Consider the following 26,197-nt stretch of genomic DNA (forward strand, 5'->3'; position numbering starts at 1 on the left):
GATCTCCCCTTTTAATCCCATTATTTCAACACCTGTTGGACAATGCATGAGTGATAATGAGCTCATTGATTAAATGCAATTAATGAATAGATTGCCACCTCTTGTTGTGTGTCGTCTGTGTTTCTGTGTTTCCGGCATTTCACATTGGAACACCTCATTCACCTTCCTTGTCTTCTCTCCGCCCTCCCTTTTAGGTAAGTTAAAGAGCTGCACCTGAGCCAGCCACTGATTGATTGATTGATTGATTGATTGATTGATTGATTGATTGATTGATTGATGCAGCACAACAGTCAAATAGTGGAGTGGAGTAGGGGAACAGCAAACAGCCAATAAAGCAGCCCGCCCGCTCGCCTGCCCGCCACAATGGACCTACCTGTGTACACTAGATGGATGTGATGGAATGTACTGTCGTCCCTACATTTCAAGAAGAAGTAAGAATTGCAGTTGCAACAAAGCCTTGCTTGCCTACAAAGAGAGCAGCAATTTGGATTTGTTACTATGTTACCTAGAAGAATAACAAACTGTGCAAGGATGGAGGTTGTAGGAGCAAGGAGAAGTTGTCTGTAAAGTTGGTGGATGCCTATTTTCCATTTTGCAGTCCCTTGTCTCCCTCTTGTGGCCTCCTGGAGGCAACTAGCTGTGCAAAAAAAAGACAGCCTGGCGGCCGGCTGTTGCAGTGTTGCCCTCTCAGGCAACACTGAGTGACTGACTGAGCCTCACCGTCTATATAAAGTTCAGACGGAACTTTGCACGTGTCATAGTGGAGCCCTCAGGATTCCAGAGCCAGCTTTCTGACATCATAATGGGGCCTCAGAGATAAAAGCCTGGGCCCAGGCAGTGTTGGTCAGTGCTGCTCAGCAGGCAGCACTGGACTGGACTGGATTACAGCTGATACAAGGTGTGAAGGAACAAGGGGTGGCTGTGGGCATGCACTTGCTGCCGCTGCCAGTGTTTATCTGCATGGCAGCAGGGCATTTGGGCGTTGCCAGGAAGGCGTTTTTATGTAGATTCCTCCTCTTTCAGCACTGCATTGTGGTGCAAGCAAAAGAAGCAAATCCTGTCTGGCTTCCTCTCCGGCCTTTATTCACCTCCCGTGTAGCTGTGAGTGTGTGAGCCTGCAGGGCCCCATGGAATTGCCTAGAAGTAGGCTGAATCGCTGCAAGGGCTGAACAGCAGTATCGGGCAGGCTCGGGCAACGCGCGGCCCGTTCGGGTTATCGCTTCTCGGCCTTTTGGCTAAGATCAAGTGTAGTATCTGTTCTTATCAGTTTAATATCTGATACGTCCCCTATCTGGGGACCATATATTAAATGGATTTTTAGAACAGGGAGATGGAAATAGAGCTTGCTCTGTCCACTCCACGCATTGACCTGGTATTGCAGTATTTCCAGGACCGGTGCACCCTTTCCTTATGTGTTGACTAAAAGCAGATTCCAAAAGTGTTTTTTGTCTTTGCTATTGTTTCTGTCTTTCTGAAGGGATCTCCCCATTTTAATCCCATTATTTCAACACCTGTTGGACAATGCATGAGTGATAATGAGCTCATTGATTAAATGCAATTAATGAATAGATTGCCACCTCTTGTTGTGTGTCGTCTGTGTTTCTGTGTTTCCGGCATTTCACATTGGAACACCTCATTCACCTTCCTTGTCTTCTCTCCGCCCTCCCTTTTAGGTAAGTTAAAGAGCTGCACCTGAGCCAGCCACTGATTGATTGATTGATTGATTGATTGATTGATTGATTGATTGATTGATGCAGCACAACAGTCAAATAGTGGAGTGGAGTAGGGGAACAGCAAACAGCCAATAAAGCAGCCCGCCCGCTCGCCTGCCCGCCACAATGGACCTACCTGTGTACACTAGATGGATGTGATGGAATGTACTGTCGTCCCTACATTTCAAGAAGAAGTAAGAATTACAGTTGCAACAAAGCCTTGCTTGCCTACAAAGAGAGCAGCAATTTGGATTTGTTACTATGTTACCTAGAAGAATAACAAACTGTGCAAGGATGGAGGTTGTAGGAGCAAGGAGAAGTTGTCTGTAAAGTTGGTGGATGCCTATTTTCCATTTTGCAGTCCCTTGTCTCCCTCTTGTGGCCTCCTGGAGGCAACTAGCTGTGCAAAAAAAAGACAGCCTGGCGGCCGGCTGTTGCAGTGTTGCCCTCTCAGGCAACACTGAGTGACTGACTGAGCCTCACCGTCTTATATAAAGTTCAGACGGAACTTTGCACGTGTCATAGTGGAGCCCTCAGGATTCCAGAGCCAGCTTTCTGACATCATAATGGGGCCTCAGAGATAAAAGCCTGGGCCCAGGCAGTGTTGGTCAGTGCTGCTCAGCAGGCAGCACTGGACTGGACTGGATTACAGCTGATACAAGGTGTGAAGGAACAAGGGGTGGCTGTGGGCATGCACTTGCTGCCGCTGCCAGTGTTTATCTGCATGGCAGCAGGGCATTTGGGCGTTGCCAGGAAGGCGTTTTTATGTAGATTCCTCCTCTTTCAGCACTGCATTGTGGTGCAAGCAAAAGAAGCAAATCCTGTCTGGCTTCCTCTCCGGCCTTTATTCACCTCCCGTGTAGCTGTGAGTGTGTGAGCCTGCAGGGCCCCATGGGATTGCCTAGAAGTAGGCTGAATCGCTGCAAGGGCTGAACAGCAGTATCGGGCAGGCTCGGGCAACGCGCGGCCCGTTCGGGTTATCGCTTCTCGGCCTTTTGGCTAAGATCAAGTGTAGTATCTGTTCTTATCAGTTTAATATCTGATACGTCCCCTATCTGGGGACCATATATTAAATGGATTTTTAGAACAGGGAGATGGAAATAGAGCTTGCTCTGTCCACTCCACGCATTGACCTGGTATTGCAGTATTTCCAGGACCGGTGCACCCTTTCCTTATGTGTTGACTAAAAGCAGATTCCAAAAGTGTTTTTTGTCTTTGCTATTGTTTCTGTCTTTCTGAAGGGATCTCCCCTTTTAATCCCATTATTTCAACACCTGTTGGACAATGCATGAGTGATAATGAGCTCATTGATTAAATGCAATTAATGAATAGATTGCCACCTCTTGTTGTGTGTCGTCTGTGTTTCTGTGTTTCCGGCATTTCACATTGGAACACCTCATTCACCTTCCTTGTCTTCTCTCCGCCCTCCCTTTTAGGTAAGTTAAAGAGCTGCACCTGAGCCAGCCACTGATTGATTGATTGATTGATTGATTGATTGATTGATTGATTGATGCAGCACAACAGTCAAATAGTGGAGTGGAGTAGGGGAACAGCAAACAGCCAATAAAGCAGCCCGCCCGCTCGCCTGCCCGCCACAATGGACCTACCTGTGTACACTAGATGGATGTGATGGAATGTACTGTCGTCCCTACATTTCAAGAAGAAGTAAGAATTGCAGTTGCAACAAAGCCTTGCTTGCCTACAAAGAGAGCAGCAATTTGGATTTGTTACTATGTTACCTAGAAGAATAACAAACTGTGCAAGGATGGAGGTTGTAGGAGCAAGGAGAAGTTGTCTGTAAAGTTGGTGGATGCCTATTTTCCATTTTGCAGTCCCTTGTCTCCCTCTTGTGGCCTCCTGGAGGCAACTAGCTGTGCAAAAAAAAGACAGCCTGGCGGCCGGCTGTTGCAGTGTTGCCCTCTCAGGCAACACTGAGTGACTGACTGAGCCTCACCGTCTTATATAAAGTTCAGACGGAACTTTGCACGTGTCATAGTGGAGCCCTCAGGATTCCAGAGCCAGCTTTCTGACATCATAATGGGGCCTCAGAGATAAAAGCCTGGGCCCAGGCAGTGTTGGTCAGTGCTGCTCAGCAGGCAGCACTGGACTGGACTGGATTACAGCTGATACAAGGTGTGAAGGAACAAGGGGTGGCTGTGGGCATGCACTTGCTGCCGCTGCCAGTGTTTATCTGCATGGCAGCAGGGCATTTGGGCGTTGCCAGGAAGGCGTTTTTATGTAGATTCCTCCTCTTTCAGCACTGCATTGTGGTGCAAGCAAAAGAAGCAAATCCTGTCTGGCTTCCTCTCCGGCCTTTATTCACCTCCCGTGTAGCTGTGAGTGTGTGAGCCTGCAGGGCCCCATGGAATTGCCTAGAAGTAGGCTGAATCGCTGCAAGGGCTGAACAGCAGTATCGGGCAGGCTCGGGCAACGCGCGGCCCGTTCGGGTTATCGCTTCTCGGCCTTTTGGCTAAGATCAAGTGTAGTATCTGTTCTTATCAGTTTAATATCTGATACGTCCCCTATCTGGGGACCATATATTAAATGGATTTTTAGAACAGGGAGATGGAAATAGAGCTTGCTCTGTCCACTCCACGCATTGACCTGGTATTGCAGTATTTCCAGGACCGGTGCACCCTTTCCTTATGTGTTGACTAAAAGCAGATTCCAAAAGTGTTTTTTGTCTTTGCTATTGTTTCTGTCTTTCTGAAGGGATCTCCCCTTTTAATCCCATTATTTCAACACCTGTTGGACAATGCATGAGTGATAATGAGCTCATTGATTAAATGCAATTAATGAATAGATTGCCACCTCTTGTTGTGTGTCGTCTGTGTTTCTGTGTTTCCGGCATTTCACATTGGAACACCTCATTCACCTTCCTTGTCTTCTCTCCGCCCTCCCTTTTAGGTAAGTTAAAGAGCTGCACCTGAGCCAGCCACTGATTGATTGATTGATTGATTGATTGATTGATTGATTGATTGATTGATTGATTGATTGATTGATGCAGCACAACAGTCAAATAGTGGAGTGGAGTAGGGGAACAGCAAACAGCCAATAAAGCAGCCCGCCCGCTCGCCTGCCCGCCACAATGGACCTACCTGTGTACACTAGATGGATGTGATGGAATGTACTGTCGTCCCTACATTTCAAGAAGAAGTAAGAATTGCAGTTGCAACAAAGCCTTGCTTGCCTACAAAGAGAGCAGCAATTTGGATTTGTTACTATGTTACCTAGAAGAATAACAAACTGTGCAAGGATGGAGGTTGTAGGAGCAAGGAGAAGTTGTCTGTAAAGTTGGTGGATGCCTATTTTCCATTTTGCAGTCCCTTGTCTCCCTCTTGTGGCCTCCTGGAGGCAACTAGCTGTGCAAAAAAAAGACAGCCTGGCGGCCGGCTGTTGCAGTGTTGCCCTCTCAGGCAACACTGAGTGACTGACTGAGCCTCACCGTCTTATATAAAGTTCAGACGGAACTTTGCACGTGTCATAGTGGAGCCCTCAGGATTCCAGAGCCAGCTTTCTGACATCATAATGGGGCCTCAGAGATAAAAGCCTGGGCCCAGGCAGTGTTGGTCAGTGCTGCTCAGCAGGCAGCACTGGACTGGACTGGATTACAGCTGATACAAGGTGTGAAGGAACAAGGGGTGGCTGTGGGCATGCACTTGCTGCCGCTGCCAGTGTTTATCTGCATGGCAGCAGGGCATTTGGGCGTTGCCAGGAAGGCGTTTTTATGTAGATTCCTCCTCTTTCAGCACTGCATTGTGGTGCAAGCAAAAGAAGCAAATCCTGTCTGGCTTCCTCTCCGGCCTTTATTCACCTCCCGTGTAGCTGTGAGTGTGTGAGCCTGCAGGGCCCCATGGAATTGCCTAGAAGTAGGCTGAATCGCTGCAAGGGCTGAACAGCAGTATCGGGCAGGCTCGGGCAACGCGCGGCCCATTCGGGTTATCGCTTCTCGGCCTTTTGGCTAAGATCAAGTGTAGTATCTGTTCTTATCAGTTTAATATCTGATACGTCCCCTATCTGGGGACCATATATTAAATGGATTTTTAGAACAGGGAGATGGAAATAGAGCTTGCTCTGTCCACTCCACGCATTGACCTGGTATTGCAGTATTTCCAGGACCGGTGCACCCTTTCCTTATGTGTTGACTAAAAGCAGATTCCAAAAGTGTTTTTTGTCTTTGCTATTGTTTCTGTCTTTCTGAAGGGATCTCCCCTTTTAATCCCATTATTTCAACACCTGTTGGACAATGCATGAGTGATAATGAGCTCATTGATTAAATGCAATTAATGAATAGATTGCCACCTCTTGTTGTGTGTCGTCTGTGTTTCTGTGTTTCCGGCATTTCACATTGGAACACCTCATTCACCTTCCTTGTCTTCTCTCCGCCCTCCCTTTTAGGTAAGTTAAAGAGCTGCACCTGAGCCAGCCACTGATTGATTGATTGATTGATTGATTGATTGATTGATTGATTGATTGATTGATTGATTGATTGATGCAGCACAACAGTCAAATAGTGGAGTGGAGTAGGGGAACAGCAAACAGCCAATAAAGCAGCCCGCCCGCTCGCCTGCCCGCCACAATGGACCTACCTGTGTACACTAGATGGATGTGATGGAATGTACTGTCGTCCCTACATTTCAAGAAGAAGTAAGAATTGCAGTTGCAACAAAGCCTTGCTTGCCTACAAAGAGAGCAGCAATTTGGATTTGTTACTATGTTACCTAGAAGAATAACAAACTGTGCAAGGATGGAGGTTGTAGGAGCAAGGAGAAGTTGTCTGTAAAGTTGGTGGATGCCTATTTTCCATTTTGCAGTCCCTTGTCTCCCTCTTGTGGCCTCCTGGAGGCAACTAGCTGTGCAAAAAAAAGACAGCCTGGCGGCCGGCTGTTGCAGTGTTGCCCTCTCAGGCAACACTGAGTGACTGACTGAGCCTCACCGTCTTATATAAAGTTCAGACGGAACTTTGCACGTGTCATAGTGGAGCCCTCAGGATTCCAGAGCCAGCTTTCTGACATCATAATGGGGCCTCAGAGATAAAAGCCTGGGCCCAGGCAGTGTTGGTCAGTGCTGCTCAGCAGGCAGCACTGGACTGGACTGGATTACAGCTGATACAAGGTGTGAAGGAACAAGGGGTGGCTGTGGGCATGCACTTGCTGCCGCTGCCAGTGTTTATCTGCATGGCAGCAGGGCATTTGGGCGTTGCCAGGAAGGCGTTTTTATGTAGATTCCTCCTCTTTCAGCACTGCATTGTGGTGCAAGCAAAAGAAGCAAATCCTGTCTGGCTTCCTCTCCGGCCTTTATTCACCTCCCGTGTAGCTGTGAGTGTGTGAGCCTGCAGGGCCCCATGGAATTGCCTAGAAGTAGGCTGAATCGCTGCAAGGGCTGAACAGCAGTATCGGGCAGGCTCGGGCAACGCGCGGCCCGTTCGGGTTATCGCTTCTCGGCCTTTTGGCTAAGATCAAGTGTAGTATCTGTTCTTATCAGTTTAATATCTGATACGTCCCCTATCTGGGGACCATATATTAAATGGATTTTTAGAACAGGGAGATGGAAATAGAGCTTGCTCTGTCCACTCCACGCATTGACCTGGTATTGCAGTATTTCCAGGACCGGTGCACCCTTTCCTTATGTGTTGACTAAAAGCAGATTCCAAAAGTGTTTTTTGTCTTTGCTATTGTTTCTGTCTTTCTGAAGGGATCTCCCCTTTTAATCCCATTATTTCAACACCTGTTGGACAATGCATGAGTGATAATGAGCTCATTGATTAAATGCAATTAATGAATAGATTGCCACCTCTTGTTGTGTGTCGTCTGTGTTTCTGTGTTTCCGGCATTTCACATTGGAACACCTCATTCACCTTCCTTGTCTTCTCTCCGCCCTCCCTTTTAGGTAAGTTAAAGAGCTGCACCTGAGCCAGCCACTGATTGATTGATTGATTGATTGATTGATTGATTGATTGATTGATTGATTGATTGATTGATGCAGCACAACAGTCAAATAGTGGAGTGGAGTAGGGGAACAGCAAACAGCCAATAAAGCAGCCCGCCCGCTCGCCTGCCCGCCACAATGGACCTACCTGTGTACACTAGATGGATGTGATGGAATGTACTGTCGTCCCTACATTTCAAGAAGAAGTAAGAATTGCAGTTGCAACAAAGCCTTGCTTGCCTACAAAGAGAGCAGCAATTTGGATTTGTTACTATGTTACCTAGAAGAATAACAAACTGTGCAAGGATGGAGGTTGTAGGAGCAAGGAGAAGTTGTCTGTAAAGTTGGTGGATGCCTATTTTCCATTTTGCAGTCCCTTGTCTCCCTCTTGTGGCCTCCTGGAGGCAACTAGCTGTGCAAAAAAAAGACAGCCTGGCGGCCGGCTGTTGCAGTGTTGCCCTCTCAGGCAACACTGAGTGACTGACTGAGCCTCACCGTCTTATATAAAGTTCAGACGGAACTTTGCACGTGTCATAGTGGAGCCCTCAGGATTCCAGAGCCAGCTTTCTGACATCATAATGGGGCCTCAGAGATAAAAGCCTGGGCCCAGGCAGTGTTGGTCAGTGCTGCTCAGCAGGCAGCACTGGACTGGACTGGATTACAGCTGATACAAGGTGTGAAGGAACAAGGGGTGGCTGTGGGCATGCACTTGCTGCCGCTGCCAGTGTTTATCTGCATGGCAGCAGGGCATTTGGGCGTTGCCAGGAAGGCGTTTTTATGTAGATTCCTCCTCTTTCAGCACTGCATTGTGGTGCAAGCAAAAGAAGCAAATCCTGTCTGGCTTCCTCTCCGGCCTTTATTCACCTCCCGTGTAGCTGTGAGTGTGTGAGCCTGCAGGGCCCCATGGAATTGCCTAGAAGTAGGCTGAATCGCTGCAAGGGCTGAACAGCAGTATCGGGCAGGCTCGGGCAACGCGCGGCCCATTCGGGTTATCGCTTCTCGGCCTTTTGGCTAAGATCAAGTGTAGTATCTGTTCTTATCAGTTTAATATCTGATACGTCCCCTATCTGGGGACCATATATTAAATGGATTTTTAGGATTTTTAGAACAGGGAGATGGAAATAGAGCTTGCTCTGTCCACTCCACGCATTGACCTGGTATTGCAGTATTTCCAGGACCGGTGCACCCTTTCCTTATGTGTTGACTAAAAGCAGATTCCAAAAGTGTTTTTTGTCTTTGCTATTGTTTCTGTCTTTCTGAAGGGATCTCCCCTTTTAATCCCATTATTTCAACACCTGTTGGACAATGCATGAGTGATAATGAGCTCATTGATTAAATGCAATTAATGAATAGATTGCCACCTCTTGTTGTGTGTCGTCTGTGTTTCTGTGTTTCCGGCATTTCACATTGGAACACCTCATTCACCTTCCTTGTCTTCTCTCCGCCCTCCCTTTTAGGTAAGTTAAAGAGCTGCACCTGAGCCAGCCACTGATTGATTGATTGATTGATTGATTGATTGATTGATTGATTGATTGATTGATTGATGCAGCACAACAGTCAAATAGTGGAGTGGAGTAGGGGAACAGCAAACAGCCAATAAAGCAGCCCGCCCGCTCGCCTGCCCGCCACAATGGACCTACCTGTGTACACTAGATGGATGTGATGGAATGTACTGTCGTCCCTACATTTCAAGAAGAAGTAAGAATTGCAGTTGCAACAAAGCCTTGCTTGCCTACAAAGAGAGCAGCAATTTGGATTTGTTACTATGTTACCTAGAAGAATAACAAACTGTGCAAGGATGGAGGTTGTAGGAGCAAGGAGAAGTTGTCTGTAAAGTTGGTGGATGCCTATTTTCCATTTTGCAGTCCCTTGTCTCCCTCTTGTGGCCTCCTGGAGGCAACTAGCTGTGCAAAAAAAAGACAGCCTGGCGGCCGGCTGTTGCAGTGTTGCCCTCTCAGGCAACACTGAGTGACTGACTGAGCCTCACCGTCTTATATAAAGTTCAGACGGAACTTTGCACGTGTCATAGTGGAGCCCTCAGGATTCCAGAGCCAGCTTTCTGACATCATAATGGGGCCTCAGAGATAAAAGCCTGGGCCCAGGCAGTGTTGGTCAGTGCTGCTCAGCAGGCAGCACTGGACTGGACTGGATTACAGCTGATACAAGGTGTGAAGGAACAAGGGGTGGCTGTGGGCATGCACTTGCTGCCGCTGCCAGTGTTTATCTGCATGGCAGCAGGGCATTTGGGCGTTGCCAGGAAGGCGTTTTTATGTAGATTCCTCCTCTTTCAGCACTGCATTGTGGTGCAAGCAAAAGAAGCAAATCCTGTCTGGCTTCCTCTCCGGCCTTTATTCACCTCCCGTGTAGCTGTGAGTGTGTGAGCCTGCAGGGCCCCATGGAATTGCCTAGAAGTAGGCTGAATCGCTGCAAGGGCTGAACAGCAGTATCGGGCAGGCTCGGGCAACGCGCGGCCCGTTCGGGTTATCGCTTCTCGGCCTTTTGGCTAAGATCAAGTGTAGTATCTGTTCTTATCAGTTTAATATCTGATACGTCCCCTATCTGGGGACCATATATTAAATGGATTTTTAGAACAGGGAGATGGAAATAGAGCTTGCTCTGTCCACTCCACGCATTGACCTGGTATTGCAGTATTTCCAGGACCGGTGCACCCTTTCCTTATGTGTTGACTAAAAGCAGATTCCAAAAGTGTTTTTTGTCTTTGCTATTGTTTCTGTCTTTCTGAAGGGATCTCCCCTTTTAATCCCAATATTTCAACACCTGTTGGACAATGCATGAGTGATAATGAGCTCATTGATTAAATGCAATTAATGAATAGATTGCCACCTCTTGTTGTGTGTCGTCTGTGTTTCTGTGTTTCCGGCATTTCACATTGGAACACCTCATTCACCTTCCTTGTCTTCTCTCCGCCCTCCCTTTTAGGTAAGTTAAAGAGCTGCACCTGAGCCAGCCACTGATTGATTGATTGATTGATTGATTGATTGATTGATTGATTGATGCAGCACAACAGTCAAATAGTGGAGTGGAGTAGGGGAACAGCAAACAGCCAATAAAGCAGCCCGCCCGCTCGCCTGCCCGCCACAATGGACCTACCTGTGTACACTAGATGGGAATGTACTGTCGTCCCTACATTTCAAGAAGAAGTAAGAATTGCAGTTGCAACAAAGCCTTGCTTGCCTACAAAGAGAGCAGCAATTTGGATTTGTTACTATGTTACCTAGAAGAATAACAAACTGTGCAAGGATGGAGGTTGTAGGAGCAAGGAGAAGTTGTCTGTAAAGTTGGTGGATGCCTATTTTCCATTTTGCAGTCCCTTGTCTCCCTCTTGTGGCCTCCTGGAGGCAACTAGCTGTGCAAAAAAAAGACAGCCTGGCGGCCGGCTGTTGCAGTGTTGCCCTCTCAGGCAACACTGAGTGACTGACTGAGCCTCACCGTCTTATATAAAGTTCAGACGGAACTTTGCACGTGTCATAGTGGAGCCCTCAGGATTCCAGAGCCAGCTTTCTGACATCATAATGGGGCCTCAGAGATAAAAGCCTGGGCCCAGGCAGTGTTGGTCAGTGCTGCTCAGCAGGCAGCACTGGACTGGACTGGATTACAGCTGATACAAGGTGTGAAGGAACAAGGGGTGGCTGTGGGCATGCACTTGCTGCCGCTGCCAGTGTTTATCTGCATGGCAGCAGGGCATTTGGGCGTTGCCAGGAAGGCGTTTTTATGTAGATTCCTCCTCTTTCAGCACTGCATTGTGGTGCAAGCAAAAGAAGCAAATCCTGTCTGGCTTCCTCTCCGGCCTTTATTCACCTCCCGTGTAGCTGTGAGTGTGTGAGCCTGCAGGGCCCCATGGAATTGCCTAGAAGTAGGCTGAATCGCTGCAAGGGCTGAACAGCAGTATCGGGCAGGCTCGGGCAACGCGCGGCCCGTTCGGGTTATCGCTTCTCGGCCTTTTGGCTAAGATCAAGTGTAGTATCTGTTCTTATCAGTTTAATATCTGATACGTCCCCTATCTGGGGACCATATATTAAATGGATTTTTAGAACAGGGAGATGGAAATAGAGCTTGCTCTGTCCACTCCACGCATTGACCTGGTATTGCAGTATTTCCAGGACCGGTGCACCCTTTCCTTATGTGTTGACTAAAAGCAGATTCCAAAAGTGTTTTTTGTCTTTGCTATTGTTTCTGTCTTTCTGAAGGGATCTCCCCTTTTAATCCCATTATTTCAACACCTGTTGGACAATGCATGAGTGATAATGAGCTCATTGATTAAATGCAATTAATGAATAGATTGCCACCTCTTGTTGTGTGTCGTCTGTGTTTCTGTGTTTCCGGCATTTCACATTGGAACACCTCATTCACCTTCCTTGTCTTCTCTCCGCCCTCCCTTTTAGGTAAGTTAAAGAGCTGCACCTGAGCCAGCCACTGATTGATTGATTGATTGATTGATTGATTGATTGATTGATGCAGCACAACAGTCAAATAGTGGAGTGGAGTAGGGGAACAGCAAACAGCCAATAAAGCAGCCCGCCCGCTCGCCTGCCCGCCACAATGGACCTACCTGTGTACACTAGATGGATGTGATGGAATGTATTGTCGTCCCTACATTTCAAGAAGAAGTAAGAATTGCAGTTGCAACAAAGCCTTGCTTGCCTACAAAGAGAGCAGCAATTTGGATTTGTTACTATGTTACCTAGAAGAATAACAAACTGTGCAAGGATGGAGGTTGTAGGAGCAAGGAGAAGTTGTCTGTAAAGTTGGTGGATGCCTATTTTCCATTTTGCAGTCCCTTGTCTCCCTCTTGTGGCCTCCTGGAGGCAACTAGCTGTGCAAAAAAAAGACAGCCTGGCGGCCGGCTGTTGCAGTGTTGCCCTCTCAGGCAACACTGAGTGACTGACTGAGCCTCACCGTCTTATATAAAGTTCAGACGGAACTTTGCACGTGTCATAGTGGAGCCCTCAGGATTCCAGAGCCAGCTTTCTGACATCATAATGGGGCCTCAGAGATAAAAGCCTGGGCCCAGGCAGTGTTGGTCAGTGCTGCTCAGCAGGCAGCACTGGACTGGACTGGATTACAGCTGATACAAGGTGTGAAGGAACAAGGGGTGGCTGTGGGCATGCACTTGCTGCCGCTGCCAGTGTTTATCTGCATGGCAGCAGGGCATTTGGGCGTTGCCAGGAAGGCGTTTTTATGTAGATTCCTCCTCTTTCAGCACTGCATTGTGGTGCAAGCAAAAGAAGCAAATCCTGTCTGGCTTCCTCTCCGGCCTTTATTCACCTCCCGTGTAGCTGTGAGTGTGTGAGCCTGCAGGGCCCCATGGAATTGCCTAGAAGTAGGCTGAATCGCTGCAAGGGCTGAACAGCAGTATCGGGCAGGCTCGGGCAACGCGCGGCCCGTTCGGGTTATCGCTTCTCGGCCTTTTGGCTAAGATCAAGTGTAGTATCTGTTCTTATCAGTTTAATATCTGATACGTCCCCTATCTGGGGACCATATATTAAATGGATTTTTAGAACAGGGAGATGGAAATAGAGCTTGCTCTGTCCACTCCACGCATTGACCTGGTATTGCAGTATTTCCAGGACCGGTGCACCCTTTCCTTATGTGTTGACTAAAAGCAGATTCCAAAAGTGTTTTTTGTCTTTGCTATTGTTTCTGTCTTTCTGAAGGGATCTCCCCTTTTAATCCCATTATTTCAACACCTGTTGGACAATGCATGAGTGATAATGAGCTCATTGATTAAATGCAATTAATGAATAGATTGCCACCTCTTGTTGTGTGTCGTCTGTGTTTCTGTGTTTCCGGCATTTCACATTGGAACACCTCATTCACCTTCCTTGTCTTCTCTCCGCCCTCCCTTTTAGGTAAGTTAAAGAGCTGCACCTGAGCCAGCCACTGATTGATTGATTGATTGATTGATTGATTGATTGATTGATTGATTGATTGATTGATGCAGCACAACAGTCAAATAGTGGAGTGGAGTAGGGGAACAGCAAACAGCCAATAAAGCAGCCCGCCCGCTCGCCTGCCCGCCACAATGGACCTACCTGTGTACACTAGATGGATGTGATGGAATGTACTGTCGTCCCTACATTTCAAGAAGAAGTAAGAATTGCAGTTGCAACAAAGCCTTGCTTGCCTACAAAGAGAGCAGCAATTTGGATTTGTTACTATGTTACCTAGAAGAATAACAAACTGTGCAAGGATGGAGGTTGTAGGAGCAAGGAGAAGTTGTCTGTAAAGTTGGTGGATGCCTATTTTCCATTTTGCAGTCCCTTGTCTCCCTCTTGTGGCCTCCTGGAGGCAACTAGCTGTGCAAAAAAAAGACAGCCTGGCGGCCGGCTGTTGCAGTGTTGCCCTCTCAGGCAACACTGAGTGACTGACTGAGCCTCACCGTCTTATATAAAGTTCAGACGGAACTTTGCACGTGTCATAGTGGAGCCCTCAGGATTCCAGAGCCAGCTTTCTGACATCATAATGGGGCCTCAGAGATAAAAGCCTGGGCCCAGGCAGTGTTGGTCAGTGCTGCTCAGCAGGCAGCACTGGACTGGACTGGATTACAGCTGATACAAGGTGTGAAGGAACAAGGGGTGGCTGTGGGCATGCACTTGCTGCCGCTGCCAGTGTTTATCTGCATGGCAGCAGGGCATTTGGGCGTTGCCAGGAAGGCGTTTTTATGTAGATTCCTCCTCTTTCAGCACTGCATTGTGGTGCAAGCAAAAGAAGCAAATCCTGTCTGGCTTCCTCTCCGGCCTTTATTCACCTCCCGTGTAGCTGTGAGTGTGTGAGCCTGCAGGGCCCCATGGAATTGCCTAGAAGTAGGCTGAATCGCTGCAAGGGCTGAACAGCAGTATCGGGCAGGCTCGGGCAACGCGCGGCCCGTTCGGGTTATCGCTTCTCGGCCTTTTGGCTAAGATCAAGTGTAGTATCTGTTCTTATCAGTTTAATATCTGATACGTCCCCTATCTGGGGACCATATATTAAATGGATTTTTAGAACAGGGAGATGGAAATAGAGCTTGCTCTGTCCACTCCACGCATTGACCTGGTATTGCAGTATTTCCAGGACCGGTGCACCCTTTCCTTATGTGTTGACTAAAAGCAGATTCCAAAAGTGTTTTTTGTCTTTGCTATTGTTTCTGTCTTTCTGAAGGGATCTCCCCTTTTAATCCCATTATTTCAACACCTGTTGGACAATGCATGAGTGATAATGAGCTCATTGATTAAATGCAATTAATGAATAGATTGCCACCTCTTGTTGTGTGTCGTCTGTGTTTCTGTGTTTCCGGCATTTCACATTGGAACACCTCATTCACCTTCCTTGTCTTCTCTCCGCCCTCCCTTTTAGGTAAGTTAAAGAGCTGCACCTGAGCCAGCCACTGATTGATTGATTGATTGATTGATTGATTGATTGATTGATTGATTGATTGATTGATGCAGCACAACAGTCAAATAGTGGAGTGGAGTAGGGGAACAGCAAACAGCCAATAAAGCAGCCCGCCCGCTCGCCTGCCCGCCACAATGGACCTACCTGTGTACACTAGATGGATGTGATGGAATGTACTGTCGTCCCTACATTTCAAGAAGAAGTAAGAATTGCAGTTGCAACAAAGCCTTGCTTGCCTACAAAGAGAGCAGCAATTTGGATTTGTTACTATGTTACCTAGAAGAATAACAAACTGTGCAAGGATGGAGGTTGTAGGAGCAAGGAGAAGTTGTCTGTAAAGTTGGTGGATGCCTATTTTCCATTTTGCAGTCCCTTGTCTCCCTCTTGTGGCCTCCTGGAGGCAACTAGCTGTGCAAAAAAAAGACAGCCTGGCGGCCGGCTGTTGCAGTGTTGCCCTCTCAGGCAACACTGAGTGACTGACTGAGCCTCACCGTCTTATATAAAGTTCAGACGGAACTTTGCACGTGTCATAGTGGAGCCCTCAGGATTCCAGAGCCAGCTTTCTGACATCATAATGGGGCCTCAGAGATAAAAGCCTGGGCCCAGGCAGTGTTGGTCAGTGCTGCTCAGCAGGCAGCACTGGACTGGACTGGATTACAGCTGATACAAGGTGTGAAGGAACAAGGGGTGGCTGTGGGCATGCACTTGCTGCCGCTGCCAGTGTTTATCTGCATGGCAGCAGGGCATTTGGGCGTTGCCAGGAAGGCGTTTTTATGTAGATTCCTCCTCTTTCAGCACTGCATTGTGGTGCAAGCAAAAGAAGCAAATCCTGTCTGGCTTCCTCTCCGGCCTTTATTCACCTCCCGTGTAGCTGTGAGTGTGTGAGCCTGCAGGGCCCCATGGAATTGCCTAGAAGTAGGCTGAATCGCTGCAAGGGCTGAACAGCAGTATCGGGCAGGCTCGGGCAACGCGCGGCCCGTTCGGGTTATCGCTTCTCGGCCTTTTGGCTAAGATCAAGTGTAGTATCTGTTCTTATCAGTTTAATATCTGATACGTCCCCTATCTGGGGACCATATATTAAATGGATTTTTAGAACAGGGAGATGGAAATAGAGCTTGCTCTGTCCACTCCACGCATTGACCTGGTATTGCAGTATTTCCAGGACCGGTGCACCCTTTCCTTATGTGTTGACTAAAAGCAGATTCCAAAAGTGTTTTTTGTCTTTGCTATTGTTTCTGTCTTTCTGAAGGGATCTCCCCTTTTAATCCCATTATTTCAACACCTGTTGGACAATGCATGAGTGATAATGAGCTCATTGATTAAATGCAATTAATGAATAGATTGCCACCTCTTGTTGTGTGTCGTCTGTGTTTCTGTGTTTCCGGCATTTCACATTGGAACACCTCATTCACCTTCCTTGTCTTCTCTCCGCCCTCCCTTTTAGGTAAGTTAAAGAGCTGCACCTGAGCCAGCCACTGATTGATTGATTGATTGATTGATTGATTGATTGATTGATTGATTGATTGATTGATGCAGCACAACAGTCAAATAGTGGAGTGGAGTAGGGGAACAGCAAACAGCCAATAAAGCAGCCCGCCCGCTCGCCTGCCCGCCACAATGGACCTACCTGTGTACACTAGATGGATGTGATGGAATGTACTGTCGTCCCTACATTTCAAGAAGAAGTAAGAATTGCAGTTGCAACAAAGCCTTGCTTGCCTACAAAGAGAGCAGCAATTTGGATTTGTTACTATGTTACCTAGAAGAATAACAAACTGTGCAAGGATGGAGGTTGTAGGAGCAAGGAGAAGTTGTCTGTAAAGTTGGTGGATGCCTATTTTCCATTTTGCAGTCCCTTGTCTCCCTCTTGTGGCCTCCTGGAGGCAACTAGCTGTGCAAAAAAAAGACAGCCTGGCGGCCGGCTGTTGCAGTGTTGCCCTCTCAGGCAACACTGAGTGACTGACTGAGCCTCACCGTCTTATATAAAGTTCAGACGGAACTTTGCACGTGTCATAGTGGAGCCCTCAGGATTCCAGAGCCAGCTTTCTGACATCATAATGGGGCCTCAGAGATAAAAGCCTGGGCCCAGGCAGTGTTGGTCAGTGCTGCTCAGCAGGCAGCACTGGACTGGACTGGATTACAGCTGATACAAGGTGTGAAGGAACAAGGGGTGGCTGTGGGCATGCACTTGCTGCCGCTGCCAGTGTTTATCTGCATGGCAGCAGGGCATTTGGGCGTTGCCAGGAAGGCGTTTTTATGTAGATTCCTCCTCTTTCAGCACTGCATTGTGGTGCAAGCAAAAGAAGCAAATCCTGTCTGGCTTCCTCTCCGGCCTTTATTCACCTCCCGTGTAGCTGTGAGTGTGTGAGCCTGCAGGGCCCCATGGAATTGCCTAGAAGTAGGCTGAATCGCTGCAAGGGCTGAACAGCAGTATCGGGCAGGCTCGGGCAACGCGCGGCCCGTTCGGGTTATCGCTTCTCGGCCTTTTGGCTAAGATCAAGTGTAGTATCTGTTCTTATCAGTTTAATATCTGATACGTCCCCTATCTGGGGACCATATATTAAATGGATTTTTAGAACAGGGAGATGGAAATAGAGCTTGCTCTGTCCACTCCACGCATTGACCTGGTATTGCAGTATTTCCAGGACCGGTGCACCCTTTCCTTATGTGTTGACTAAAAGCAGATTCCAAAAGTGTTTTTTGTCTTTGCTATTGTTTCTGTCTTTCTGAAGGGATCTCCCCTTTTAATCCCATTATTTCAACACCTGTTGGACAATGCATGAGTGATAATGAGCTCATTGATTAAATGCAATTAATGAATAGATTGCCACCTCTTGTTGTGTGTCGTCTGTGTTTCTGTGTTTCCGGCATTTCACATTGGAACACCTCATTCACCTTCCTTGTCTTCTCTCCGCCCTCCCTTTTAGGTAAGTTAAAGAGCTGCACCTGAGCCAGCCACTGATTGATTGATTGATTGATTGATTGATTGATTGATTGATTGATTGATTGATTGATGCAGCACAACAGTCAAATAGTGGAGTGGAGTAGGGGAACAGCAAACAGCCAATAAAGCAGCCCGCCCGCTCGCCTGCCCGCCACAATGGACCTACCTGTGTACACTAGATGGATGTGATGGAATGTACTGTCGTCCCTACATTTCAAGAAGAAGTAAGAATTGCAGTTGCAACAAAGCCTTGCTTGCCTACAAAGAGAGCAGCAATTTGGATTTGTTACTATGTTACCTAGAAGAATAACAAACTGTGCAAGGATGGAGGTTGTAGGAGCAAGGAGAAGTTGTCTGTAAAGTTGGTGGATGCCTATTTTCCATTTTGCAGTCCCTTGTCTCCCTCTTGTGGCCTCCTGGAGGCAACTAGCTGTGCAAAAAAAAGACAGCCTGGCGGCCGGCTGTTGCAGTGTTGCCCTCTCAGGCAACACTGAGTGACTGACTGAGCCTCACCGTCTTATATAAAGTTCAGACGGAACTTTGCACGTGTCATAGTGGAGCCCTCAGGATTCCAGAGCCAGCTTTCTGACATCATAATGGGGCCTCAGAGATAAAAGCCTGGGCCCAGGCAGTGTTGGTCAGTGCTGCTCAGCAGGCAGCACTGGACTGGACTGGATTACAGCTGATACAAGGTGTGAAGGAACAAGGGGTGGCTGTGGGCATGCACTTGCTGCCGCTGCCAGTGTTTATCTGCATGGCAGCAGGGCATTTGGGCGTTGCCAGGACGGCGTTTTTATGTAGATTCCTCCTCTTTCAGCACTGCATTGTGGTGCAAGCAAAAGAAGCAAATCCTGTCTGGCTTCCTCTCCGGCCTTTATTCACCTCCCGTGTAGCTGTGAGTGTGTGAGCCTGCAGGGCCCCATGGAATTGCCTAGAAGTAGGCTGAATCGCTGCAAGGGCTGAACAGCAGTATCGGGCAGGCTCGGGCAACGCGCGGCCCGTTCGGGTTATCGCTTCTCGGCCTTTTGGCTAAGATCAAGTGTAGTATCTGTTCTTATCAGTTTAATATCTGATACGTCCCCTATCTGGGGACCATATATTAAATGGATTTTTAGAACAGGGAGATGGAAATAGAGCTTGCTCTGTCCACTCCACGCATTGACCTGGTATTGCAGTATTTCCAGGACCGGTGCACCCTTTCCTTATGTGTTGACTAAAAGCAGATTCCAAAAGTGTTTTTTGTCTTTGCTATTGTTTCTGTCTTTCTGAAGGGATCTCCCCTTTTAATCCCATTATTTCAACACCTGTTGGACAATGCATGAGTGATAATGAGCTCATTGATTAAATGCAATTAATGAATAGATTGACACCTCTTGTTGTGTGTCGTCTGTGTTTCTGTGTTTCCGGCATTTCACATTGGAACACCTCATTCACCTTCCTTGTCTTCTCTCCGCCCTCCCTTTTAGGTAAGTTAAAGAGCTGCACCTGAGCCAGCCACTGATTGATTGATTGATTGATTGATTGATTGATTGATTGATTGATTGATGCAGCACAACAGTCAAATAGTGGAGTGGAGTAGGGGAACAGCAAACAGCCAATAAAGCAGCCCGCCCGCTCGCCTGCCCGCCACAATGGACCTACCTGTGTACACTAGATGGATGTGATGGAATGTACTGTCGTCCCTACATTTCAAGAAGAAGTAAGAATTGCAGTTGCAACAAAGCCTTGCTTGCCTACAAAGAGAGCAGCAATTTGGATTTGTTACTATGTTACCTAGAAGAATAACAAACTGTGCAAGGATGGAGGTTGTAGGAGCAAGGAGAAGTTGTCTGTAAAGTTGGTGGATGCCTATTTTCCATTTTGCAGTCCCTTGTCTCCCTCTTGTGGCCTCCTGGAGGCAACTAGCTGTGCAAAAAAAAGACAGCCTGGCGGCCGGCTGTTGCAGTGTTGCCCTCTCAGGCAACACTGAGTGACTGACTGAGCCTCACCGTCTTATATAAAGTTCAGACGGAACTTTGCACGTGTCATAGTGGAGCCCTCAGGATTCCAGAGCCAGCTTTCTGACATCATAATGGGGCCTCAGAGATAAAAGCCTGGGCCCAGGCAGTGTTGGTCAGTGCTGCTCAGCAGGCAGCACTGGACTGGACTGGATTACAGCTGATACAAGGTGTGAAGGAACAAGGGGTGGCTGTGGGCATGCACTTGCTGCCGCTGCCAGTGTTTATCTGCATGGCAGCAGGGCATTTGGGCGTTGCCAGGAAGGCGTTTTTATGTAGATTCCTCCTCTTTCAGCACTGCATTGTGGTGCAAGCAAAAGAAGCAAATCCTGTCTGGCTTCCTCTCCGGCCTTTATTCACCTCCCGTGTAGCTGTGAGTGTGTGAGCCTGCAGGGCCCCATGGAATTGCCTAGAAGTAGGCTGAATCGCTGCAAGGGCTGAACAGCAGTATCGGGCAGGCTCGGGCAACGCGCGGCCCGTTCGGGTTATCGCTTCTCGGCCTTTTGGCTAAGATCAAGTGTAGTATCTGTTCTTATCAGTTTAATATCTGATACGTCCCCTATCTGGGGACCATATATTAAATGGATTTTTAGAACAGGGAGATGGAAATAGAGCTTGCTCTGTCCACTCCACGCATTGACCTGGTATTGCAGTATTTCCAGGACCGGTGCACCCTTTCCTTATGTGTTGACTAAAAGCATATTCCAAAAGTGTTTTTTGTCTTTGCTATTGTTTCTGTCTTTCTGAAGGGATCTCCCCTTTTAATCCCATTATTTCAACACCTGTTGGACAATGCATGAGTGATAATGAGCTCATTGATTAAATGCAATTAATGAATAGATTGCCACCTCTTGTTGTGTGTCGTCTGTGTTTCTGTGTTTCCGGCATTTCACATTGGAACACCTCATTCACCTTCCTTGTCTTCTCTCCGCCCTCCCTTTTAGGTAAGTTAAAGAGCTGCACCTGAGCCAGCCACTGATTGATTGATTGATTGATTGATTGATTGATTGATTGATTGATTGATTGATTGATTGATTGATTGATTGATTGATGCAGCACAACAGTCAAATAGTGGAGTGGAGTAGGGGAACAGCAAACAGCCAATAAAGCAGCCCGCCCGCTCGCCTGCCCGCCACAATGGACCTACCTGTGTACACTAGATGGATGTGATGGAATGTACTGTCGTCCCTACATTTCAAGAAGAAGTAAGAATTGCAGTTGCAACAAAGCCTTGCTTGCCTACAAAGAGAGCAGCAATTTGGATTTGTTACTATGTTACCTAGAAGAATAACAAACTGTGCAAGGATGGAGGTTGTAGGAGCAAGGAGAAGTTGTCTGTAAAGTTGGTGGATGCCTATTTTCCATTTTGCAGTCCCTTGTCTCCCTCTTGTGGCCTCCTGGAGGCAACTAGCTGTGCAAAAAAAAGACAGCCTGGCGGCCGGCTGTTGCAGTGTTGCCCTCTCAGGCAACACTGAGTGACTGACTGAGCCTCACCGTCTTATATAAAGTTCAGACGGAACTTTGCACGTGTCATAGTGGAGCCCTCAGGATTCCAGAGCCAGCTTTCTGACATCATAATCGGGCCTCAGAGATAAAAGCCTGGGCCCAGGCAGTGTTGGTCAGTGCTGCTCAGCAGGCAGCACTGGACTGGACTGGATTACAGCTGATACAAGGTGTGAAGGAACAAGGGGTGGCTGTGGGCATGCACTTGCTGCCGCTGCCAGTGTTTATCTGCATGGCAGCAGGGCATTTGGGCGTTGCCAGGAAGGCGTTTTTATGTAGATTCCTCCTCTTTCAGCACTGCATTGTGGTGCAAGCAAAAGAAGCAAATCCTGTCTGGCTTCCTCTCCGGCCTTTATTCACCTCCCGTGTAGCTGTGAGTGTGTGAGCCTGCAGGGCCCCATGGAATTGCCTAGAAGTAGGCTGAATCGCTGCAAGGGCTGAACAGCAGTATCGGGCAGGCTCGGGCAACGCGCGGCCCGTTCGGGTTATCGCTTCTCGGCCTTTTGGCTAAGATCAAGTGTAGTATCTGTTCTTATCAGTTTAATATCTGATACGTCCCCTATCTGGGGACCATATATTAAATGGATTTTTAGAACAGGGAGATGGAAATAGAGCTTGCTCTGTCCACTCCACGCATTGACCTGGTATTGCAGTATTTCCAGGACCGGTGCACCCTTTCCTTATGTGTTGACTAAAAGCAGATTCCAAAAGTGTTTTTTGTCTTTGCTATTGTTTCTGTCTTTCTGAAGGGATCTCCCCTTTTAATCCCATTATTTCAACACCTGTTGGACAATGCATGAGTGATAATGAGCTCATTGATTAAATGCAATTAATGAATAGATTGCCACCTCTTGTTGTGTGTCGTCTGTGTTTCTGTGTTTCCGGCATTTCACATTGGAACACCTCATTCACCTTCCTTGTCTTCTCTCCGCCCTCCCTTTTAGGTAAGTTAAAGAGCTGCACCTGAGCCAGCCACTGATTGATTGATTGATTGATTGATTGATTGATTGATTGATTGATTGATTGATTGATTGATTGATTGATGCAGCACAACAGTCAAATAGTGGAGTGGAGTAGGGGAACAGCAAACAGCCAATAAAGCAGCCCGCCCGCTCGCCTGCCCGCCACAATGGACCTACCTGTGTACACTAGATGGATGTGATGGAATGTACTGTCGTCCCTACATTTCAAGAAGAAGTAAGAATTGCAGTTGCAACAAAGCCTTGCTTGCCTACAAAGAGAGCAGCAATTTGGATTTGTTACTATGTTACCTAGAAGAATAACAAACTGTGCAAGGATGGAGGTTGTAGGAGCAAGGAGAAGTTGTCTGTAAAGTTGGTGGATGCCTATTTTCCATTTTGCAGTCCCTTGTCTCCCTCTTGTGGCCTCCTGGAGGCAACTAGCTGTGCAAAAAAAAGACAGCCTGGCGGCCGGCTGTTGCAGTGTTGCCCTCTCAGGCAACACTGAGTGACTGACTGAGCCTCACCGTCTTATATAAAGTTCAGACGGAACTTTGCACGTGTCATAGTGGAGCCCTCAGGATTCCAGAGCCAGCTTTCTGACATCATAATGGGGCCTCAGAGATAAAAGCCTGGGCCCAGGCAGTGTTGGTCAGTGCTGCTCAGCAGGCAGCACTGGACTGGACTGGATTACAGCTGATACAAGGTGTGAAGGAACAAGGGGTGGCTGTGGGCATGCACTTGCTGCCGCTGCCAGTGTTTATCTGCATGGCAGCAGGGCATTTGGGCGTTGCCAGGAAGGCGTTTTTATGTAGATTCCTCCTCTTTCAGCACTGCATTGTGGTGCAAGCAAAAGAAGCAAATCCTGTCTGGCTTCCTCTCCGGCCTTTATTCACCTCCCGTGTAGCTGTGAGTGTGTGAGCCTGCAGGGCCCCATGGAATTGCCTAGAAGTAGGCTGAATCGCTGCAAGGGCTGAACAGCAGTATCGGGCAGGCTCGGGCAACGCGCGGCCCGTTCGGGTTATCGCTTCTCGGCCTTTTGGCTAAGATCAAGTGTAGTATCTGTTCTTATCAGTTTAATATCTGATACGTCCCCTATCTGGGGACCATATATTAAATGGATTTTTAGAACAGGGAGATGGAAATAGAGCTTGCTCTGTCCACTCCACGCATTGACCTGGTATTGCAGTATTTCCAGGACCGGTGCACCCTTTCCTTATGTGTTGACTAAAAGCAGATTCCAAAAGTGTTTTTTGTCTTTGCTATTGTTTCTGTCTTTCTGAAGGGATCTCCCCTTTTAATCCCATTATTTCAACACCTGTTGGACAATGCATGAGTGATAATGAGCTCATTGATTAAATGCAATTAATGAATAGATTGCCACCTCTTGTTGTGTGTCGTCTGTGTTTCTGTGTTTCCGGCATTTCACATTGGAACACCTCATTCACCTTCCTTGTCTTCTCTCCGCCCTCCCTTTTAGGTAAGTTAAAGAGCTGCACCTGAGCCAGCCACTGATTGATTGATTGATTGATTGATTGATTGATTGATTGATTGATTGATTGATGCAGCACAACAGTCAAATAGTGGAGTGGAGTAGGGGAACAGCAAACAGCCAATAAAGCAGCCCGCCCGCTCGCCTGCCCGCCACAATGGACCTACCTGTGTACACTAGATGGATGTGATGGAATGTACTGTCGTCCCTACATTTCAAGAAGAAGTAAGAATTGCAGTTGCAACAAAGCCTTGCTTGCCTACAAAGAGAGCAGCAATTTGGATTTGTTACTATGTTACCTAGAAGAATAACAAACTGTGCAAGGATGGAGGTTGTAGGAGCAAGGAGAAGTTGTCTGTAAAGTTGGTGGATGCCTATTTTCCATTTTGCAGTCCCTTGTCTCCCTCTTGTGGCCTCCTGGAGGCAACTAGCTGTGCAAAAAAAAGACAGCCTGGCGGCCGGCTGTTGCAGTGTTGCCCTCTCAGGCAACACTGAGTGACTGACTGAGCCTCACCGTCTTATATAAAGTTCAGACGGAACTTTGCACGTGTCATAGTGGAGCCCTCAGGATTCCAGAGCCAGCTTTCTGACATCATAATGGGGCCTCAGAGATAAAAGCCTGGGCCCAGGCAGTGTTGGTCAGTGCTGCTCAGCAGGCAGCACTGGACTGGACTGGATTACAGCTGATACAAGGTGTGAAGGAACAAGGGGTGGCTGTGGGCATGCACTTGCTGCCGCTGCCAGTGTTTATCTGCATGGCAGCAGGGCATTTGGGCGTTGCCAGGAAGGCGTTTTTATGTAGATTCCTCCTCTTTCAGCACTGCATTGTGGTGCAAGCAAAAGAAGCAAATCCTGTCTGGCTTCCTCTCCGGCCTTTATTCACCTCCCGTGTAGCTGTGAGTGTGTGAGCCTGCAGGGCCCCATGGAATTGCCTAGAAGTAGGCTGAATCGCTGCAAGGGCTGAACAGCAGTATCGGGCAGGCTCGGGCAACGCGCGGCCCGTTCGGGTTATCGCTTCTCGGCCTTTTGGCTAAGATCAAGTGTAGTATCTGTTCTTATCAGTTTAATATCTGATACGTCCCCTATCTGGGGACCATATATTAAATGGATTTTTAGAACAGGGAGATGGAAATAGAGCTTGCTCTGTCCACTCCACGCATTGACCTGGTATTGCAGTATTTCCAGGACCGGTGCACCCTTTCCTTATGTGTTGACTAAAAGCAGATTCCAAAAGTGTTTTTTGTCTTTGCTATTGTTTCTGTCTTTCTGAAGGGATCTCCCCTTTTAATCCCATTATTTCAACACCTGTTGGACAATGCATGAGTGATAATGAGCTCATTGATTAAATGCAATTAATGAATAGATTGCCACCTCTTGTTGTGTGTCGTCTGTGTTTCTGTGTTTCCGGCATTTCACATTGGAACACCTCATTCACCTTCCTTGTCTTCTCTCCGCCCTCCCTTTTAGGTAAGTTAAAGAGCTGCACCTGAGCCAGCCACTGATTGATTGATTGATTGATTGATTGATTGATTGATTGATTGATTGATTGATTGATTGATGCAGCACAACAGTCAAATAGTGGAGTGGAGTAGGGGAACAGCAAACAGCCAATAAAGCAGCCCGCCCGCTCGCCTGCCCGCCACAATGGACCTACCTGTGTACACTAGATGGATGTGATGGAATGTACTGTCGTCCCTACATTTCAAGAAGAAGTAAGAATTGCAGTTGCAACAAAGCCTTGCTTGCCTACAAAGAGAGCAGCAATTTGGATTTGTTACTATGTTACCTAGAAGAATAACAAACTGTGCAAGGATGGAGGTTGTAGGAGCAAGGAGAAGTTGTCTGTAAAGTTGGTGGATGCCTATTTTCCATTTTGCAGTCCCTTGTCTCCCTCTTGTGGCCTCCTGGAGGCAACTAGCTGTGCAAAAAAAAGACAGCCTGGCGGCCGGCTGTTGCAGTGTTGCCCTCTCAGGCAACACTGAGTGACTGACTGAGCCTCACCGTCTTATATAAAGTTCAGACGGAACTTTGCACGTGTCATAGTGGAGCCCTCAGGATTCCAGAGCCAGCTTTCTGACATCATAATGGGGCCTCAGAGATAAAAGCCTGGGCCCAGGCAGTGTTGGTCAGTGCTGCTCAGCAGGCAGCACTGGACTGGACTGGATTACAGCTGATACAAGGTGTGAAGGAACAAGGGGTGGCTGTGGGCATGCACTTGCTGCCGCTGCCAGTGTTTATCTGCATGGCAGCAGGGCATTTGGGCGTTGCCA

At 47.7% G+C, this 26,197-nt stretch overlaps 17 non-coding genes across 17 annotated transcripts; all 17 read left to right on the forward strand.

The window, feature by feature from the left end:
* Positions 1-1,215: 1,215 nt before the first annotated feature.
* Positions 1,216-1,406, forward strand: LOC142685678 (U2 spliceosomal RNA). The gene has a single exon (XR_012855134.1). It is a non-coding gene; the product is annotated as a U2 spliceosomal RNA (small nuclear RNA).
* Positions 1,407-2,691: 1,285 nt separating this feature from the next.
* Positions 2,692-2,882, forward strand: LOC142685800 (U2 spliceosomal RNA). The gene has a single exon (XR_012855245.1). It is a non-coding gene; the product is annotated as a U2 spliceosomal RNA (small nuclear RNA).
* Positions 2,883-4,162: 1,280 nt separating this feature from the next.
* LOC142685884 (U2 spliceosomal RNA) lies at positions 4,163-4,353 on the forward strand. The gene has a single exon (XR_012855316.1). It is a non-coding gene; the product is annotated as a U2 spliceosomal RNA (small nuclear RNA).
* Positions 4,354-5,653: 1,300 nt separating this feature from the next.
* LOC142685896 (U2 spliceosomal RNA) lies at positions 5,654-5,844 on the forward strand. Its single transcript, XR_012855327.1, has one exon. It is a non-coding gene; the product is annotated as a U2 spliceosomal RNA (small nuclear RNA).
* Positions 5,845-7,144: 1,300 nt separating this feature from the next.
* Positions 7,145-7,335, forward strand: LOC142685908 (U2 spliceosomal RNA). The gene has a single exon (XR_012855338.1). It is a non-coding gene; the product is annotated as a U2 spliceosomal RNA (small nuclear RNA).
* Positions 7,336-8,631: 1,296 nt separating this feature from the next.
* LOC142685873 (U2 spliceosomal RNA) lies at positions 8,632-8,831 on the forward strand. Its single transcript, XR_012855310.1, has one exon. It is a non-coding gene; the product is annotated as a U2 spliceosomal RNA (small nuclear RNA).
* A 1,292-nt stretch (positions 8,832-10,123) lies between these two features.
* LOC142685685 (U2 spliceosomal RNA) lies at positions 10,124-10,314 on the forward strand. Its single transcript, XR_012855140.1, has one exon. It is a non-coding gene; the product is annotated as a U2 spliceosomal RNA (small nuclear RNA).
* A 1,272-nt stretch (positions 10,315-11,586) lies between these two features.
* On the forward strand, positions 11,587-11,777 carry LOC142685697 (U2 spliceosomal RNA). Its single transcript, XR_012855151.1, has one exon. It is a non-coding gene; the product is annotated as a U2 spliceosomal RNA (small nuclear RNA).
* Positions 11,778-13,053: 1,276 nt separating this feature from the next.
* On the forward strand, positions 13,054-13,244 carry LOC142685709 (U2 spliceosomal RNA). The gene has a single exon (XR_012855162.1). It is a non-coding gene; the product is annotated as a U2 spliceosomal RNA (small nuclear RNA).
* Positions 13,245-14,536: 1,292 nt separating this feature from the next.
* LOC142685721 (U2 spliceosomal RNA) lies at positions 14,537-14,727 on the forward strand. Its single transcript, XR_012855173.1, has one exon. It is a non-coding gene; the product is annotated as a U2 spliceosomal RNA (small nuclear RNA).
* Positions 14,728-16,019: 1,292 nt separating this feature from the next.
* On the forward strand, positions 16,020-16,210 carry LOC142685733 (U2 spliceosomal RNA). Its single transcript, XR_012855184.1, has one exon. It is a non-coding gene; the product is annotated as a U2 spliceosomal RNA (small nuclear RNA).
* Positions 16,211-17,502: 1,292 nt separating this feature from the next.
* LOC142685745 (U2 spliceosomal RNA) lies at positions 17,503-17,693 on the forward strand. The gene has a single exon (XR_012855195.1). It is a non-coding gene; the product is annotated as a U2 spliceosomal RNA (small nuclear RNA).
* A 1,292-nt stretch (positions 17,694-18,985) lies between these two features.
* On the forward strand, positions 18,986-19,176 carry LOC142685757 (U2 spliceosomal RNA). The gene has a single exon (XR_012855206.1). It is a non-coding gene; the product is annotated as a U2 spliceosomal RNA (small nuclear RNA).
* A 1,284-nt stretch (positions 19,177-20,460) lies between these two features.
* On the forward strand, positions 20,461-20,651 carry LOC142685769 (U2 spliceosomal RNA). The gene has a single exon (XR_012855217.1). It is a non-coding gene; the product is annotated as a U2 spliceosomal RNA (small nuclear RNA).
* A 1,312-nt stretch (positions 20,652-21,963) lies between these two features.
* On the forward strand, positions 21,964-22,154 carry LOC142685781 (U2 spliceosomal RNA). The gene has a single exon (XR_012855228.1). It is a non-coding gene; the product is annotated as a U2 spliceosomal RNA (small nuclear RNA).
* Positions 22,155-23,458: 1,304 nt separating this feature from the next.
* LOC142685794 (U2 spliceosomal RNA) lies at positions 23,459-23,649 on the forward strand. Its single transcript, XR_012855239.1, has one exon. It is a non-coding gene; the product is annotated as a U2 spliceosomal RNA (small nuclear RNA).
* Positions 23,650-24,937: 1,288 nt separating this feature from the next.
* On the forward strand, positions 24,938-25,128 carry LOC142685807 (U2 spliceosomal RNA). Its single transcript, XR_012855251.1, has one exon. It is a non-coding gene; the product is annotated as a U2 spliceosomal RNA (small nuclear RNA).
* Positions 25,129-26,197: the final 1,069 nt, after the last annotated feature.

This window comes from Rhinoderma darwinii (assembly GCF_050947455.1).
Source record: "Rhinoderma darwinii isolate aRhiDar2 chromosome 5 unlocalized genomic scaffold, aRhiDar2.hap1 SUPER_5_unloc_15, whole genome shotgun sequence".
Taxonomy (NCBI): Eukaryota; Metazoa; Chordata; class Amphibia; order Anura; family Rhinodermatidae; genus Rhinoderma; species Rhinoderma darwinii.